This window comes from Helianthus annuus, chromosome 2, assembly GCF_002127325.2.
Source record: "Helianthus annuus cultivar XRQ/B chromosome 2, HanXRQr2.0-SUNRISE, whole genome shotgun sequence".
Lineage (NCBI taxonomy): Eukaryota > Viridiplantae > Streptophyta > Magnoliopsida > Asterales > Asteraceae > Helianthus > Helianthus annuus.
The window spans coordinates 118,111,166-118,130,129 of NC_035434.2; the positions used below are offsets into that span (position 1 = coordinate 118,111,166).

Here is an 18,964-nt window from a genome sequence, read left to right on the forward strand (position 1 = left end):
ACTTTGGGAGAGGGGAAGATGAATTGAGAAAAGGGTTGAAGATGATGATGTAATTAGTCTGCCATAGAGGGTATTTATATTATGTGGGTTTTTTAATAAAGAAATTGGTTTAATGAAAATTAAATAGACCAAACTACCCCTGCAGATAAAGACAAAAAAGAGGCCTTAAAACAGTAAAAAATGAGAGATTTTGAGTTTTGACTAAAATGGCAACAAAATGCAAAACACGGGGACCTTGATTTAAAAAGTTTGAGATTTAGACTAAAATGACAAAACTGCCCAAACCATAGGGACCAAAATGACAGTTTACTCTATTATTTAATAATTTGTTTTGTAATTATACATACAACATATAGCTATTTTTATTATGTAATGTACATTCAGTAATGTTAAACAAAAGTTTTTATATTAAACCTAATAATAGACTCGTTTATGCTCGTAAACCTAGTCGTGATCGTATAAGCTCATACAAAAACTTGTTTATTCAACAAGTTTATTTTAAGTTTGAACTTGCTTAAGCACGACTCGATTTAAAATTTTACAAAACCAATTGCTCGTCGTAGTTCGTTAGCGACTCAACTCCTCTATAAATTCGCTTTTGGTCTGGAGCTACGAATATTCCAAAGACCCAAAACAATATATTATTTAAGAGAAAAATGCCCGGATAGTCCCTGTGGTTTCGCCTTTTTTCACCTATAGTCCCCAACTTTCTAAAACTACCTGAATAGTCCCCAAGTTTTCATTTTTTGTTCCCGGATAGTCCCTGGGTCTAACTTCAGTTACTTTTCTCTGTTAAAATGATGTGAAATGACAAAAATACCCTTACCTTAAAAGGCCAAACCATAGGGACTATCCGGGCATCTTCTTCATTTTTATTTATAAAACCCCACCACCACACTTCATCTTCAACCTCCACACAGATATGTTATCATCGGAATTTGTTGTCGAAATCCGCCATGGCTGCAATCACAGTCCGATACGGATCCGATATGTAAATTCCGATTTTGCTTAATATAATTTCCATCGTCATAACCTTTTTTAAATGGAACAACAACAGCAACATAATCATCATCACTCATCATCATCAATCATCATCAGAAAACGCTGCCAGTCGAAATGGCAAGAGGAAAGTTACTCTAAGAAACCTCCTCATTCTCACCTGAGCCTCAATTCAATTGAGAGCATAACATAACATAACACCTCATCTCATCATTTAAGGCGGTTATAGGTACATGTCGAGGTCAACAAAACAAGTTTACAAAATACTGCTACTACCACAACCTCCACCATCACCATCATCAAATGGCACAGAAACCTCCTCAATCGCATTCTCACCCTAGTCTCAATTCACATGAGAATAACACAACATAACACCTCATCTCATTTTTCAAGATGGTTATTATAAATATAGAGGTGAACAGGAAACCGGTTTGTGAACTGGAACCAGTTTTGACCTGACCCGAAACCGAATATGATACAGGTTTGGTGAAACTGGTGCCCTTTCTCCCTTGACACCAATTAATAACTAGAACTAGTTTTAAACCGAACTGATCCTTTTCCACCTGTAAACTAGTTTTACCAAACACCAGTTTTGACCATTGTTGACCCAAACCGAAACCATTTCAACCTGAACCGGAATGGGATTAAAAAAACGAAATGTGCACCTCTAGGTAGATACATGTTCTTATACAGAGTTGTATCTCCAACGATAATGGTTCTGAGGCTCAAATATATTATCATCGGAATTTACTGTCGAAATCCGCCATGGCTGCAATCACAGTAGCATGTATCAAATACATATTGTCCGAGTTGCCTAGCCAAGATACGGATCAGATCTGTAAATTCCGATCTTGCTCGAAATAATTTCAATCGTCATAGCCTTTTCAAATGAAACAACAACAGTAGCAGCAGCATCAACATAACTAGAGAGAAGATGATGTCAGCGGCGCTGGTGGAGGGTGGAGGAGGGTGATGGTGGGTGGAGGTTGAAGATGAAGTGTGGTGGTAGGGTTTTATAAATAAAAATGAAGAAGATGCCCGGATAGTCCCTATGGTTTGGCCTTTTAAGGTAAGGGTATTTTTGTCATTTCACATCATTTTAACAGAGAAAAGTAACTGAAGTTAGACCCACGGACTATCCGGGAACAAAAAATGAAAACTTAGGGACTATTCAGGTGTTTTAGAAAGTTGGGGACTATAGGTGAAAAAAGGCGAAACCACAGGGACTATCCAGTCATTTTTTTCATTATTTAATGTTATAAAACAAAATAAGTCACTAAATATGTTTTTGTGCCTTGTCAGTCATTTTCACGTAAGCATGTACATGTAAATTTCAAGGCGATTTTGCCGGTTCCAACTTCATGGTAGAGCCCTAATCTCCCCGTTATCAACTAGATTAACTCAATTACTTTTAAAATTATATAAGTTCGGAGAGCATTCACATTCATTCTACCATATTTTTACCCTAAATTACAATAAAAAACACTACATTTTCTCTCTTTTTTAATTAAATAATATTTTTATATCTTTATCATTACATTTTCTCTCTCCTCCACCCACAACCACTTTTATACTCTTTATATTTTAAAAACACCACACACACAATTTGATGTTATGGATGTGAATGCTCTGAAACTATAATAATAATAATAATAATAATAATAATAATAATAATAATAATAATAATAATAATAATAATAATAATAACAACAACAACAACAACTAGTAATAAGACTCTGCGCGCGTTACGGCACGGGTCCATTGCAAATACCGAATGGATTAGTCCAAGAGTTATGTGATTCGTTAACCATATGAAAAAACACGTTTTGACGTATTCGATTGAACTCAATGTAACCTATATAGGCTTTGCAATTGGATCAAAACGTAAAGTAAATCGAATTTATACAATAGAATCATAACATATTATATGTAACCCGACTCATACATAGAAAACATAACGGGGTCCATATAATACCATAAGAGAAGAAGAATTGGGTAGGATTGAAAGGGAATTTATTGAGACCATGGGGGTAGAACGTGAAAGACAGAAAATGGATTATTTAACTGGTTACTTTCAGGAATTGGATTTGGAGAATATTGAGTTTGATTGGGATAGGGCAATGTTGATTATATCTATAAACATGGGTCAAAATATAGAACCTAATCATTTTTTATTTAGTCATAACGTAAATATAGATACCAAGTTAGAGACACTTACTTGTGGGAGTGGTCATCTTTGAAGACGAAGATAAGACCATGATTCCCGTTATGGTACCTTGGGTTGATGGATCACCTTTGAGAGAAATTTTTTTTTAGTATTTTAGTATTGGTGTTCTTGTAGAGTTTTTAATCACCACTTATAATCAATATATAAAGATCAATGATTAATGGTCATAAATAGTGATCCGTTATAAAAACTCTATGTATTCTCTATTAATGGTACCTAAAGGGAAATCATAATTGCCCCTTGAACTAATCAATATTTACAATTACTACCATCAAGTAATTGTCGGGGACTAGTTATGTCATATTGGTAATGTTACCAAATGATCCGTGAGGCCACATCAACGGGTTATTTCTAACATTCTCCCACTTGGCCGAGTGATCATTTGTGATAAGTATAAGTAAGTTTGGCCAAATTAAAACATTAATCAATGCTTCAAATTGAAATTGCAACAGAAAAATACAGTCATTGAGTTATTGTCAACTCAAGACCCCCGTTAATCATGTTACAATCCCAAATCAAAACATACGTAAATTTAAGACCAAAATGACTGAGGTAAGCCCTTTAATTAATTTGTATAATTATTGTCTATACGTCGTTAGGTGCACATATACGTATTTATAGACAAACAAATTTAAACAATTGAGGAAATTTTATAGTAACTAATCATTCATATGTACGATATGCTATTATGTAAGGCCTTTAGTAAAACCCGTCTTTATTATGAGCTCTTAAAAAGACTTTGGGTGTAGACCTTAGTTATCGGATCCGCAAGCATATCATGAATGTAAAGGTATTCGATACAAATAATTAGTTTCCTCTTCTTGTTCATAAACGAACAATAATTTTGTATCGAAATTTAATGCAGCACCTCTCGAACTGTTACTGTTCGAGAAAATAAGGTAGCTGACTTTTCACAGTAACTCTTCAATATAGTATTTATATGGAGTTAATAAGTTTATGAGTCTACTGATAAAATTTCAATAACATTTAGTGACAATTGCATTGCAACATGTTATGTCATTATAATTTAGGTTGTTGTTAACAGTTTCTTATGAATCCTCCATGAGATAAATTTGTCTGCAAACATAAGGATGACCCCAAATTGACTTTTAGGTTCTTTTGAATATTACAAAATCAAGGTAAGAATAATCAACCTCTTCTTTATAGTCTTTCTCATTTCTTAAAGATATCGTAAGATGCTTCACAATAATCTAGAGTGGTCTTCATAAATGTGAGCAATATCTAAACGAGTATAGACTTGAACGTTCGTAAGGCTTCTAATTAACGAAGCATAAGGAAGTAATATCATTTATTATTTTATCTTCTAAAGGAGAGCTATATTGTTTGTTACACATGTAAAAGCCCGCTTTAGAGTAAAGCTTATGGGATGAAACTAATGTCCTGTTGAGTCTATCTCGGTATATTTTGATATCTCTCGCGTAAGTGATATCTCCGAGATTCATTATATCAAAATATGTGTGAGAAATTATTTGACTTGTGTAACATATACTTATCCAAAAAGTGCTATCTATATAAGGACAAGTTTACATTAGTTGCTCCCACTCATCTTGAGGTAGGTACATAAATCCACTTAATTCTTGATGAAAAAATGCATTAGATTTCATCACATTTTGATGTTTGCCTTAAACCCATACATGGAATTAATTGACTTACAAAGTAAGTGTTCTTGACCTTCAGTTTAGAACTTTCAGGTTGTTTTATAAATGTAGGATCGTGAAACGACCTAACGAGTCGATCAGAAGAGTGCTCAGACAGAATCAGAGGCGGAATTCATTGATTCTCTCTTTGTTTAGCTTGATTTCACTATTAATTGTCTCTTATATTGATCAGAAAGCTATTACAGACGCGGAGACACTTCGACGGAGCTTCGCCGTCGGAAATCACAACTGAACTACTGCTACTTCTGATTCCGCCCCAACTGACCTTTATATAGGCCAAGGGGTTCCGCTCGAACATGCATGTGCATTTCAAGCGGAATTAGACAATACGTTACGAGCGGAATCAGCACCTAACTTCTGAGCGGAATCAGAAATTAACATACAAGCGGAATCAAGACTTTGGTGATTTCGCTCCAAATGACAAGGTGTCATTTCGATTGGAATCAACACTAAATCATGTTTTCTTGATTCTCGTGCACTATACAAACAATCCTAAACTAAGACTCGAACGAAGATGAAGTCGACAGACAACTGCACCAACAGACTCCCCCTTGAATGTTGACGGAATCTTCAGGGAGAGTCTTCAACATGACGACTCTTCAATCTTGATCGGTCTTCTTCAGGAATTCTTCCTGGAATCATGTACCCGGATCTTTCTCTGGCTCTAACTTTCGTCAGACTCCCCCTTACACCATGTTGGGATCGCTATCTGGAATTTGTTATCACCTTTGAAATTATATCCTGACTTTTTCTCTGATTAAGCTCTCTGCAGGTTCTGATGCATCTCCTGGCTTTCCGAAGCAACAGGATCAGAAACCTTTCCATCACCTACACACCTCAAACTCTCAAACATATAGCAAACAATATTGTGATTCAAATTAATGAATCATCTAAACATTTGAGGATTTACTCATTAAAGAACTTTCCACAATTTGAAACATTCTAAATTCTGAGTCAAATTAATGAATCATCCTTAATATTTCAAAATTTTCAATTCAAACATTCTTATCTAAACCATCAGTTCATCTTGTTTAGCCTTTGAGATTTTGAATATCAGCTTTCCAACATCAGTTGTCGAAAATCTTTTTGGATCTTTGGATATGAAACAAAAATGCAAGAACAAAAATTAAATGCGGGAATGAAATATGTACAAATATTATTTTTGTGAGTTTGCGAAAGAGGATCATATCAGTTTTGAGACACATCACAAGCACCGTTAAGCTTTTAATCGTTTTAAGTTTTAAACAATTCACTTAGATTGACGATATTGTTGTCCACGTAAACTCAAACTAAAAAATTTCGACATGCTTACCGATACGTTAAGGTATATTAATTTTGCACAAAATTCTTATGGACCCCACGATCTCAGCATATCCCCTCATCATGCAATACACTGACTCAAGTAATGCCTTTAAACTTTGATCAACTGTGATTTGTGCAAAAACAACGCAGGATGTTTAAACATTAACAATCAGGTCGATACTTCCATATACGCAGAGAAAGTCCAATGTTTAAACAAAATAAAGAAACTAAAAACAAGTTGAATTTGTTTAGGCTTTAACCACCAGGTCGATACTTCCGTATACGCAGAGGTGATCCAAAGCTTAAACGGAACACCAAAGAAAATAAAGCAGAACGTTTAGGCACTAACATCCAGGTCGATACTCACGTATACACAGAGGATGTCCAATGCTCAAACAAAATAAAGAAATAAAACAAGTTTAAATCTTTGCAAAAGAAATACACAATCATAGTGTCATTTTCAGCAAAGTTGTGAAAGCTCACAAACTTAACCAGTTTTTATGCTTTTTGGTATTCAGCGATTACTGAGCAGGCACACAATCAAGAAGGATAAAACTAAGTACTATGCTTTTGATCATGTTTTCCACTAGAACTAGGCTTTTTCTTTATGTTTGTATCGTTATTGCAAATCTACTAGTCTAGCTGAGCCTATCGTCACATCTTTAGTGAGACCGTTTATCACTTTTAGACTTTACATTTCTTTAGCATGCTGTGATAGTCCACTGATTTTCTATCATTTCCTCTTGTTTTAGCAAAACTCATTTTAAAAATTTTTCATGTTTTTGACATTTTGAAATTTTCTAATTTTTTTTAAATTTTTACTCCCCCTAAAATCAAAATATGTTTCAATTTTGATTTTCTAGGAAAATTTGTAACAAACTGTACAAACTTGACAACTTGATGAGAATCACTTCAAATCTCCATCCTCCTGGCATAAACAATCAGAACTCCCCCTTACAACAAACTATTTTCCATTTGTGATCTCAAAACACTTATGTTTGTTTTAATCAAAATGGTTTTTCCGGAAAAATTAGTTTTTTTATCAACCACTAGTAGGTTTGGGGTTACTTCATCACTTTGTTCTCCTAAATCACATGAAAGATTTATCGTTTTCTGATTTTACCATAAAAACCACTTGTAGAAAATCAAGTACAACTTAATGTCCCTGATTTACCACATGTAAGACGAAAAATCACCAGAGTGAAATTTCTCAAGAAAGATGCCGATTCATGTTCCACGCTTACCAACCTGGGAACTCCGGCAAGTCAGGTTTTTCATTTGAACAGATTCACCCAAGCCTGACGGTCCTTGGGTGATTTCGAATTCTTGTTCAACAATGGTGGAAAATTTGCATCATCCATTGTTAAGCCAAAATTCTCGACTTTTACCTCAACACATGGCTCTTCTGGCTTTACCATACCAGAATCATTGCCTGAATGTGGCTTGTCTGACTTTGATGAGCCAGATTCATTGCCGACACATGGCTCCTTTGTTTCCAGAGAAACAGATTCATCGCCAAAAACTTTCTTTTTCTTCTTTCTCTCTTCTGTCCTCAGATTTGTATCTGATGAATTCGTTTTGCTTGATTTGTTGTTCTTTGGAGAACAAAACGATTTATCAGAACTGCTGTCTGTTTTTCCTGATGTACCCGAGGACAAAATCCTTTCGAGATATTCTCTCGCTTTCTTCCTCTTCTTCCTCAGTCTGTCTTTCTGCCCTTGAGAAAGCTTTACTTTCTTTTCTTGAACCTTTTGTTCTTGAACTTTTGGTTCTTGAACTTTCTGTACTTTGGGCTTGACACTGACTGGTTTCTTTGCCATTTTCTGAGATTTAGCCCTCGATCTTCCCTTTGATCTCATTGGACAATCTCTGGCAATGTGACCTATGATATTGCAGTTAAAGCATCTTCTCGTCTCAAAACTCCAACTCTGGCAGTTAACAGTAATGTGTCCTTTCACACCACAAGTGTAACACATTCTGTTATCGTACCAGTTACCACTTTCACACCAGATACTCAAATCATAGCATTGTTTGGCTTTGTGGTAATCATCACTCCTCCTGAAAACTGGATTCGGCTTTGAAGCACTGTGGTCAAACCTGCACCACTTTTCACCAACTATTTTTGAGTTTTTGTTTTTCAATTTTTGTAATTTTTGATTGCGATTGGATGATTGATCTGATGAACTTTTATTCTCTTTTTATACAATTTTCTTGTTTTTCATTTTCTGATTTGAATCTACATTCTTTTCCAAAGGTTTCTGCTTTGAACATTCACCTTTTTCTGTAGAATGCAAATTCATTTTCTGAAATTTTTCTTTTAATTTCAAAAATAATTTCTTTTTTTCAATTTTTTCATTTTCATCATCAGATTTTTCATCACAATCTTCAATTTTGACTTTGTCAAAATTTGTGATATTATCACTTACTGGAACAGAATCGATCGGTTTTGGACAGGGGATATTCAAAAACTCAGATGATGTCACAAAACCTTTCAATTTCTTTTCAAGTTCATCAATTTTGTTCCTTGAATTCTCAACTTCATTTTCAAGCTGAGATATTCTCTCAAAATGAGACTTGATTGTTTCTTCATTTTCAATTTTAATGTTTTCAAGAACAGACTTTTCATTGACCAAAACTTTTATCTGTTCTTGAAATTTTGTTTCATTTGTTTTCAGGTTTTTGTTTTCAAGTTTTATCCAGAAATCTTCATTTTCTGAGGATTTCTTTTTACTTTCAAAGTCTTTTTCTTTCTCTTTCAAAACCTTGTTTTCTGATGACAAACTGTTCAAATTAATTAATAGTTTGTCATTTTCATCTTTCAGCTTCTCACAATTTTTTTGCAAAAAAAGAATTTGTTCATCATTAGCTTGCTTCTCATTTTCAACCTTTTGACTTCCAATGTCAAACTTTCCGCATTTTTCAAGAGTTTGCCATTGTCAGCTTCAAGTTTATCACATTTAAAACACACTGATGCAGAACTTGAAGATTCATTCTTCACAGATTCTTCATTCTTTGAAATCTCCTTTGTCTCTGTCTTGTATATACCCGCACAAAAAAATTTAACAAAATCAAGAGGATTTAAATTTGAATCAATGTAACATCCCCTTTTAAAGTCATATTTCATGTTCCGTTGTGCAGCAAAACACATACAGATTCTTTTATCAATTTCAGTAATTACATCGAAATTGATTTTATCTAGATTTCCCAAATTCAATTCATCTAGATTCCCTTTGATTTTATTCATCAATGTTTTCTTCTTATCAAAATTTTCATAACTGTGCGTTTGAAGTTTATTGATGAAATCAGATGGATGTAATTTTGAAAATTTAGGCTCTTGTTTTAAATTTTTTAATACATCATCCCATTCGGCAGGTAAAGCATCTGCAAACTTTGATATCTTTTCAGCATCTGTCAATTTTATCTCAAACATTTTTAATTTGTCTATTAAGCGATCAAATCTTCTTTCCATCTCTTTCACTGTCTCATCCTTTTGACATGCAAAGTTTTTAAGTCTAAGCATCCAAATCTTCTTATCATCTAGTTCATATATGCTCATTCTATACCAACCATAACCACTATTTAACCTTTCAATAAGATCATTTTCCTTTTCGTCAAACATTTCTGCCATATTTCAAAAAATCCCGACAAGTTTTCTCACAAAACAACCTGTCAAGCGAAATTAGAGTTTTCAAGTAGAAAAACCCTTTGGATCAGAATTACAGTTTAAATTTCGAGCTAAATCAGAATTTAGGCTCGAGCGGAATCAGAAGTTGTGATATTCGAGCGAAATCAACAGGTAATTCCGAGCGGAATTACCTCTGGTGCGGAATCACAATTGAATCTCGAGCGGAATCAGATGAATCCTCGAGCGGAATCACCGATTCAGTCTAACACTTTGATTTCGCTCCAAATGTTCGAGCGGAATCAAAATTTTTCAAATGAACAACCTGATCTCGCTCAGAATTTCGAGCGGAATCAACCAAATGCTCACTCGAGCGGAATCAGGTTTCGATCTGTTTTTTACCAATTTTAAGCAGTATTTTAAGCTGAAACTCTCAAGGGTTTGTTAAATGTCAATTTTACACAATATGTCAAAATTTTGGCCGACTTTAACCGTGAAAATTTGAACAATTAAGAAAAGAAGGTGTAGGAATCAGAATTTTCCAGCGAAAACGAGCTAAACGGTAAGAACTCTTCCTCCCGAGCTCTGATACCACTTGTAGGATCATGAAACGACCTAACGAGTCGATCAGAAGAGTACTCAGACAGAATCAGAGGCGGAATTCATTGATTCTGTCTTTATTTAGCTTGATTTCACTATTAATTGTCTCTTATATTGATCAGAAAGCTGTTACAGACGCGGAGACACTACGACGGAGCTTCGCCGTCGGAAATCACAACTGAACTACTGCTACTTCTGATTCCGCCCTAACTGACCTTTATATAGGCCAAGGGGTTCCGCTCGAACATGCATGTGCATTTCGAGCGGAATTAGACAATACATTACGAGCGGAATCAACACCTAACTTCCGAGCGGAATCAGAAATTAACATACAAGCGGAATCAAGACTTTGGTGATTTCGCTCCAAATGACAAGGTGTCATTTCGAGCGGAATCAACACTAAATCATGTTTTCTCGATTCTCGTGCACTATACAAACAATCCTAAACTAAGACTCGAACGAAGATGAAGTCGACAGACAACTGCACCAACAATAAACATGTAAGTCTTTGTTTACGAAAAGTTGTTTTAATGTTCATATAATGTAGCTCTAAATAATTATAAGCCACTAGAACAACAATGATCCTCAAAGAAACATTTTGTAAGAAAGGTAAGATGATTCTTTGATAAATAATTCTCTTCTATTCATAACCTTTACCAATCAATCATACTTTTAGCGTCTTAACGTTTGCATTCAGATTTTGTTTAATGATGAACACCCTTAGGTAATTCAACCAAATCCCAAATGTTAAAATCAAATTTTCTAATAACAATTCTTATTCCATTTAGAAAACTGATTGATGCTAATGGCTTAATTAGAGGAAGTTGGACCAGTAAACTTTCCAATATCCGTTTCAACTTAAGTCAAGGAGGATACATAATCATCAAAGTTAAACCTAGATGACCTCCGTAGTTGATTATTGGGTTGTATTATGAGTTTCAGTTTTATGGATTAACTCTTGATTAAGTTGCTATCACTTTCAAGATTCTAAGTGTGTAAGAATTGGTGCAGTATGGTGTGCAAGAGGTGTGATCGGAGTAAAATTTAATAGGTCTCTTCCCCCCGCCTCTTGCACTTCTGGCAAGTCCTGATAAGGACTTTTACTGCTCCCATTGACTTAGAAATCTTTAACAATTTAGCATGCTTATGGTCAACATTAAAAGACCAATAAATTCTAATAAAGAAACAAATTAATGAATTTACTTCTTGTAGTTTCTCTGTTTGAGGATTACAAGTTTGGCAAGAAATCTGAGTGTGCCCACGTCTAAGCAACAATGAAACTTTTGTTAAAGTAGCAGTATATTCTTAAAGAGAAAAGTTGTGAAGGAGCAGTGTCTTGTACAAGAGGTACAAATTGAGGTAACAACAAGTTTTCACTCCCCTACCTCTTGCAACTCTCGCAAATTAAGATTAAGACATTTAATGCTCTCACTAACCTTTTAGATCTCTAGGAATGCTACAAGATAAGTTTCAATGATGTACGTGCTGTGGGAACATGTCATACATGTTAGACTTGATTTCCTTAATGTCCAAATGTTATACAAATTTTGAGGGACATATTTAGAAGGAATCATAGTATATATGAATAATTTCTTTAATAAATGGATCCATATGAGACATATTAGATACAAGTAAATATTATTTGAAATGATAAATGACTTATGTCTGAATATTCCATTTTGGGATAAGTTCCCGTGAAATATAATTTCTGATGGAACTTGATTTATTCCCTTAGCCATTTAAATATTAAGGCTTTTAACACATGCTCGTAAGTCACTAAAAATGAGATTTGATAATATTTCATCCCTCATTAACCTGGTCCAAATTTCGCATGCAATTTGGTCTTAATGGATGAAATTTGTAGGTCTCATTTTTCTTTTGTTAAATTTTCATTTTCATGATAACAAAAGGTTGTGAAAAAGTGTAGCATCATCTAATTCTATCTTATAAGGTTTCTATCTAGATTGAGATGACAAACAATATGAGAGTTTAAGGTAATAGTGACTTTGTTTTAACCATGCAAACCTCACAACTGTCATAATGCAGCTTTTATATTGATACTAAATTCTGAATAATCTACAGAATATATAAGGTATCATAAAGCCCAATTATAAAACAGTTTATTATGGTTCTTATAGTCTTAACATAAAATTTTGCCACTAATTCTCATATTAATTATTTGTTGATTTCTGGTAAGTAAACATATAGAACTAGACTCAATTCGTCATGTGTTAATTGGAATATTATCATTAGCAGACTCAAATATCATAAATATCTAACTACTTATCTTAGCCAGCTATCTCATTGAATTGTGGATAGTCTCGATGCTCATGCCTAGTTAATGGCAAAAATTTGCAGTGAGACTTTCCTTTGAAGAAACTTATAACTGGAAGTAGTACTTGTACACTATCTCTGAATCTTAAAAGTATCCTCCTTTTAGGTTTAGTGGCGGTGAGATAAACAACATCTAATTTTCCAGTTTCATGCATTCCTTTTCCTGTAGATATGTTGCTAATCAACACACTCATTTTCCTTTGGTACTCTTGAGTGGTATAGTTGATTCTTAAGGCAACTTATGGTATTGGTGGAAAAGTTATATGTAACGCATCAGAAAAGTGTACTGATTTCCATGTGTAAACCTTTAAGCAACAGGTCATGGTATTGGACATCATGATGTATTCACATATACCACTAACTTTATAGTAAGAAACTAGAGTAATGCATGCTTTTTAGGAGTTATTTTGATTCTTCCAAAGAAAACGGATTAGTCTTGAGAAATTTAGAATCTTTAATAGCTCCCGTGATAGCAATAATGAAATGAGTTCTTGATTATCATAAGAGATATAATGGTTGACTTATCCCACTAGTCATGCTCTAGTTTTCTTCTGTAATACTTTTATCAGAAAAGAGCAGTAGGATTATCATGTCTTAAAATATAATCAACAATACAACAAGAGCAAAATTTGTAGAAACTCTTTAGTAAGCAAAACATTTTAGGTTTTGAAAATAGAGTGGATAAAATAGATGAGATACAAACTTAAGAAGAATCTTGGAGTGATTTACATTATGGAGTAATCAAGTAAGGCAGACACAAATTATTATATTGAAGATATAGTCTACTATAACACCAAAATAACAGACTAATTTAAGGTTCTACCTGAATTTTGGCTTCGCTTTGGCTTTGACCAAAATTCAAACATTATGAACGTACATAAATAACAGATTGTCTTGATGTTCTAAATAAATTTGGCTTCGCTTTGGCTTTGACCAAAATTTATGCATTATGAACATACATAATAGACTGACTCGTTCTACAAAAACTTTGGCTTCGCTTTGGCTTTGACCAAATTTCATGTATTATGAATATAAATAAATAAAACCAACTTAATGTTCTGCCTGAATTTTGGCTTCGCTTTGACCAAAATTCACGCATTATGAACGATATAAAATAATAAACCTCGGCTTAATGTTCTACCTAAATTTTGGCTTCGCTTTGGCTTTGACCAAAATTCAGTATTATGAACGATATAAATAATAGACCATCTTTAGTGTTCTACATGAACTCTGGCTTCGCTTTGGCTTTGACCAAAATTCACATATTATGAACACACATAAATATAGACTGTCCCAATGTTTTACATGAACTTTGGCTTCGCTTTGGCTTTGACCAAAATTCATGTATCATGATGAACGTACATAAAGAATAAAGTAAAGCACATAAATATAACATAACACCTTTGGGCCAGAAATGAAATATTTATGTAATTTAGGCTAATAATTTATTATGTGTATCATCAAACAATTAGTTGTTACGTTAATTGTCATACACATAATTATATCAAACAGGATCATTTAAATTTCAATGTCAAACCAAAAGATGAACCATTAAGTTAAACATCTAATTTTGTTGAAATTTACCATTTTATTATTCTATCTCAAAAACTTATTTTAAGACAGATGATTAATCATTATGTTAATTGAATTCAAGGAAAAGACATCGAACTTATTTGTTTTCCAGATAATTGAATTCAAATAATAATCATTTAGATAACTTAAAATTAAAATAAATTCAAATCGTGGTCTTAACACCCACTACTTGGAAATATGAAAAGCAAGGCAATTAATTATATGAAAGTATCGAGTAAAAATAATCATCATTTCCATCCTTTTTGCAAATAAAATCTAATTCATGAAAAAATAATCATGAATATATAATAAAATGGATAAGGATTATTGTAACTTATATATTTTACTTTTTAATCACAAAAATATAGATCGTCTCTTGGACTATCCATACATGATATATGTGAAACAACTAAATTCATACTATCCATACATGATGTAACACCCCGAAAACGGGTTTGGTATTTTAAACCCGGTAAATATAAGGAAACGGGTAAAGTACCGTTAGTGGTAAAAACTAGCCCGTAAACAAAAAAAAATAATAATAACTAGGAATATATTTACCTAGTTATTAACATGTAGGTAAGTAATAGAATATGGAATTGTAGTCCTAAAACAATCCTAAACTTGAGGGGCCAAAATTGTAACAAAGGAAACTTAATAATTATAAAAAAACACACACACAACACACACATAGTGTGTGTGTGGGGATCGATCTACAGGCGACCAAAAGGGGGTAAACCCTATCTCATCAAACATCTTCAAATCTGAAAGGAAATTGGAGCTCAAACTCTTGAATAAACATGAATTAACGATCACCCAAGCTAGGGGATCGTAAGGTATGTCAAATTTTTGATGTTAATGAAGTTGTGAATTTTGGTTTACATTGCCATGTTTTGATTTAGGTATGAATCGTAGAGGCTATGGTCAAATTTGAAGTATGATTGCTTAGGAACAAACCCTAAGTAGAAACTTGAAGTAAATTGTTATGATTTAGGTGTTTGGGTGAATTACCACACCTAGCTAAGTGGGTTTTTGACTATATAGTGAAGATAATGATATATGTGTGCTTAGAATTATCATAATTGGTAGTTTAAGCGAGCAACTTGAATAAATTGTAAGTTCGAGTGAAAGCTTATACATGACTTGAAATGGGGTTTTGAAAGTTGTGACAAAATTCTTGACATTGAAGTCCTTGCATGAAGTGTAAGGATATAAAGATAGATAAAGATAGAATAGAGATTTAGAATCATCCTATTTGTTATATTCAAGAAGAGAATTCTTGAATAAGTGTTAAGATTGAATTAGTATATGTGTGTGAAATGGGTTTTTAATAAAAGTGTGAACTTTATGGAACTAGATGATTATATGATGTTTATAAACTATGTGGATGAATGTAGTTAGTGGCCTAAAAATAGCGCCTACCGAATAGTCAATGAAATGCCTAAGTGAGTTCATCGAACTCAATTGTGCATTTCATACATTAAAAAGGGACCGTTGACTTTTGAAAGTCAAACTGACCGTAAAACATGACCGAATGATAATTTGATAGAAAATACGTAAGGTGGAATAGTCGAGATTAATAATGACTAATCTAACCCTCTTACGAATTATGACGATAGTTTGACGCTTGACAAGCTAGGTGGAGCTTGGGAAGGAAGCGGATCATACAAGCTAAACATGAAGAAAAGCATAACCGAATGCAAGGTAAGTAAAGCTTACACCTATTTGTAGTATACGTATTTATTTTATAGGTGATAAATACGAAAACGGAATATATCCGTAATATGGGTCCGACATGAAACGAAATCAGTCGGAACGAATAAAACAATTAAAACCATGTATAACGGTGAAAAAGGGCGGAATGGTAATTTAGTCATGAAATGACATTGGTAAGACGAGTTTTTGAAGGACTACTTTATAAGTAAGCCTAACGAATAAAGGATGTTTAGTAATTTTTATAGATTTTTATAAAGTTGTTTGATGACGTTTTCGCGGATGTTTTGTCAATAAATTAGTTGTTGACAGCAACAGTTCCGCTACTTGCAGAAATTATTTCGAGGTCTTAACCATCGAGTTTTGACACGATATTTGACCAGAAGTTGGTTTACAACATAAAGGATGTTTAGTAATTTTTATAGATTTTTATAAAGTTGTTTGACGAAGTTTTCGCGGATGTTTTGTTAATAAATTAGTTGTTGACAGCAACAGTTCCGCTACTTGCAGAAATTATTTCGAGGTCTTAACCATCGAGTTTTGACACGATATTTGACCAGAAGTTGTTTTACAACATAAAGGATGTTTATTTATTTTTATAGATTTTTATAAAGTTGTTTGACGACGTTTTCGCGGATGTTTTGTCAATAAATTAGTTGTTGACAGCAACAGTTCCGTTACTTGCAGAAATTATTTCGATGTCTTAAATATCGAGTTTTGACATGATATTTGGCCAGAAGTTGTACAACAACATAAATAATGTTTGGTAAGTTTTATACATTTTAGACATAAGCCTTTTTGGGTCAAGTGCCTATAAACGGGTCTTTCCCGTAAAACAACCAACCGAAGTGTAGAATTCGGGAAAATCGGTCAAATATACTAAATCCACCACGAGTATAGTTGTGGTGAAATGTAAGTAGATAATTCAAATTTGGGAAAATGATGGGTGAAAAGAATGAGCGAAATTTAAACTTAAAAGTTTAAATTCTCTAAACGGGTCAAAACGAATTACGCGCATAACTTGGGTATTGGGTGCGTAATCCACAAAAGTTAAAAATCTGAAATAAAGATTTTGAATTAAATACTTTGGTGTATGATTTATGATTAACTAGAAACAAGTGTGTGATGTTATAGTCAAACGGGTCGAATAATCATATAAAGGATTTATAAGCCAATAGCTTATAATTCAGATTGTTATGCAAACCGAGGTGATAAACGGATCCGTAATTTAATTACGGACGCATGGGAAAAAGAATCACGCAAAACGCACTTGTAGATAAAAAGCTATGGCAATTTTGAAGATTGTTATTTTTGTAAAAATGGAGCTGGGCAAATATGCATGTCCAGAGAATGGACCCGCTGGAAAACAGACTTCCCCGCGACACGCGACAGAATCCCTTAGTTTGGGCGCGACACGCGACAGATTAAAGGACGCCTTCCGCGACACGCGGGAGGCATGAAATTGGAATTTTATTTTTTTCTCATTATTTGATATCGGAACTTGATTATACTTGTTTATATGTTGTCAAAACTAACCTTTAAGTTGGTTTTGATGTTAGGTAATGTAGGTGATACTTCGGACGACGGTCAAGCAACATGTCAAAGAATCGGACACAACACTTCTGAAGCTTTTGCGTTAATATATTTTGTTTTAACTAAATGTGAATATGTAACTCTTGATGTCACTTTTGTACATCTTAAACTAGTGGGGATGTTAATCCTAAGTACTCTAATCGTATATGAATATTAAGTTAACAATTTATTTTTGTTAACCCGTATTTTACGCAAACTAAATGCGTATTTAGTAGTAAATTCATATTAAATTAATATGGGTGTTACAAGTTGGTAATCAGAGCTTATGGTTAAAGAATAAAGTGTGTTCGGTTCAAGGCTTGATCGTAAATCCGGTAAGTACAAGTATGTTAATTGTTTTGAATGATTAAAGTGTTGAGAACAACACATAGGGTTATCGTGTAATACACGTTACACCAATCAAATCGATAAATGATAGATATAGTTAACGAAATTACGTGCGTTGACACGTACAGTAAAAATCCTATTATTACAATAAGGGCGTTTATTAATGTCGAAATTACTAACTTTCGTAAATGTTTAGTTGAAGGACACTCGCATCTGAAGATGACGAGAGTTGAAAGAATTGTGGATATGATGGTGGAACGGTCCGAGGTATGACAAGCAGAGCATACTCATTGAGGACCTAAATTGCGTGACGATCGCGAACAAAGTTAACGGCAGGAGAAGCCCGTTAGGGCAAGCGTTACCAGGTGCATGCTTTTAAATTTAATCGCACAAATAGTAATATGCAACAAACACGTAGGGGATAACGGTTGCATATATATCTGATAAAACCTGAATAGGATATCTATTCATTCGATAGAAAAGAAAAACATTTTATACATTCAAATGTAAAACTAGTAAAACTAATGATTGTGTTTTGCAATTAAATAAAGTTTTACTAAATAAAATCAGAGATATGAAATAGATAGATGCGTTACTTACATAGGGTATGATGTGAAAACTATAAAAAGGTCATGTGTATCATGTGTTGATCGCTTACTCTGGCCAAGTAAGTAGTGGCATATGATACCATGGACTTCTTGTAGCAGACACATTTACGTCCGATGTAGTAAGGGCGGGGTGAATGGGACTAACTTGAATGGTACCCAAATGAATCAAATAAATAAGACGTTTGATAATAAACATAAACGCAAGTCGGACGATGGAAGCGTATTACGTTAGAATAACGAGCCCGAGAGAAGGAACAATAATCAAAGTAAATGAAAAATACAGACCGACTAATAGGAATGCTAAGGCATAGAGATAAAAGTTTGACTGTCACAGGTGATGAAATTCACATGGACAAGTCAAATGAATTAAATAAAGAATAAAGGACTT

General features: G+C 33.7%; 1 long non-coding RNA gene across 1 annotated transcript; it reads left to right on the plus strand.

Moving 5' to 3' along the window:
- Positions 1 to 15,047: 15,047 nt before the first annotated feature.
- LOC110902653 lies at positions 15,048 to 17,767 on the plus strand. The gene is made up of 3 exons (XR_002571306.1): positions 15,048 to 15,171; positions 15,955 to 16,039; positions 17,608 to 17,767. It is a non-coding gene; the product is annotated as an uncharacterized LOC110902653 (long non-coding RNA).
- The last annotated feature ends 1,197 nt before the right edge of the window (positions 17,768 to 18,964 follow it).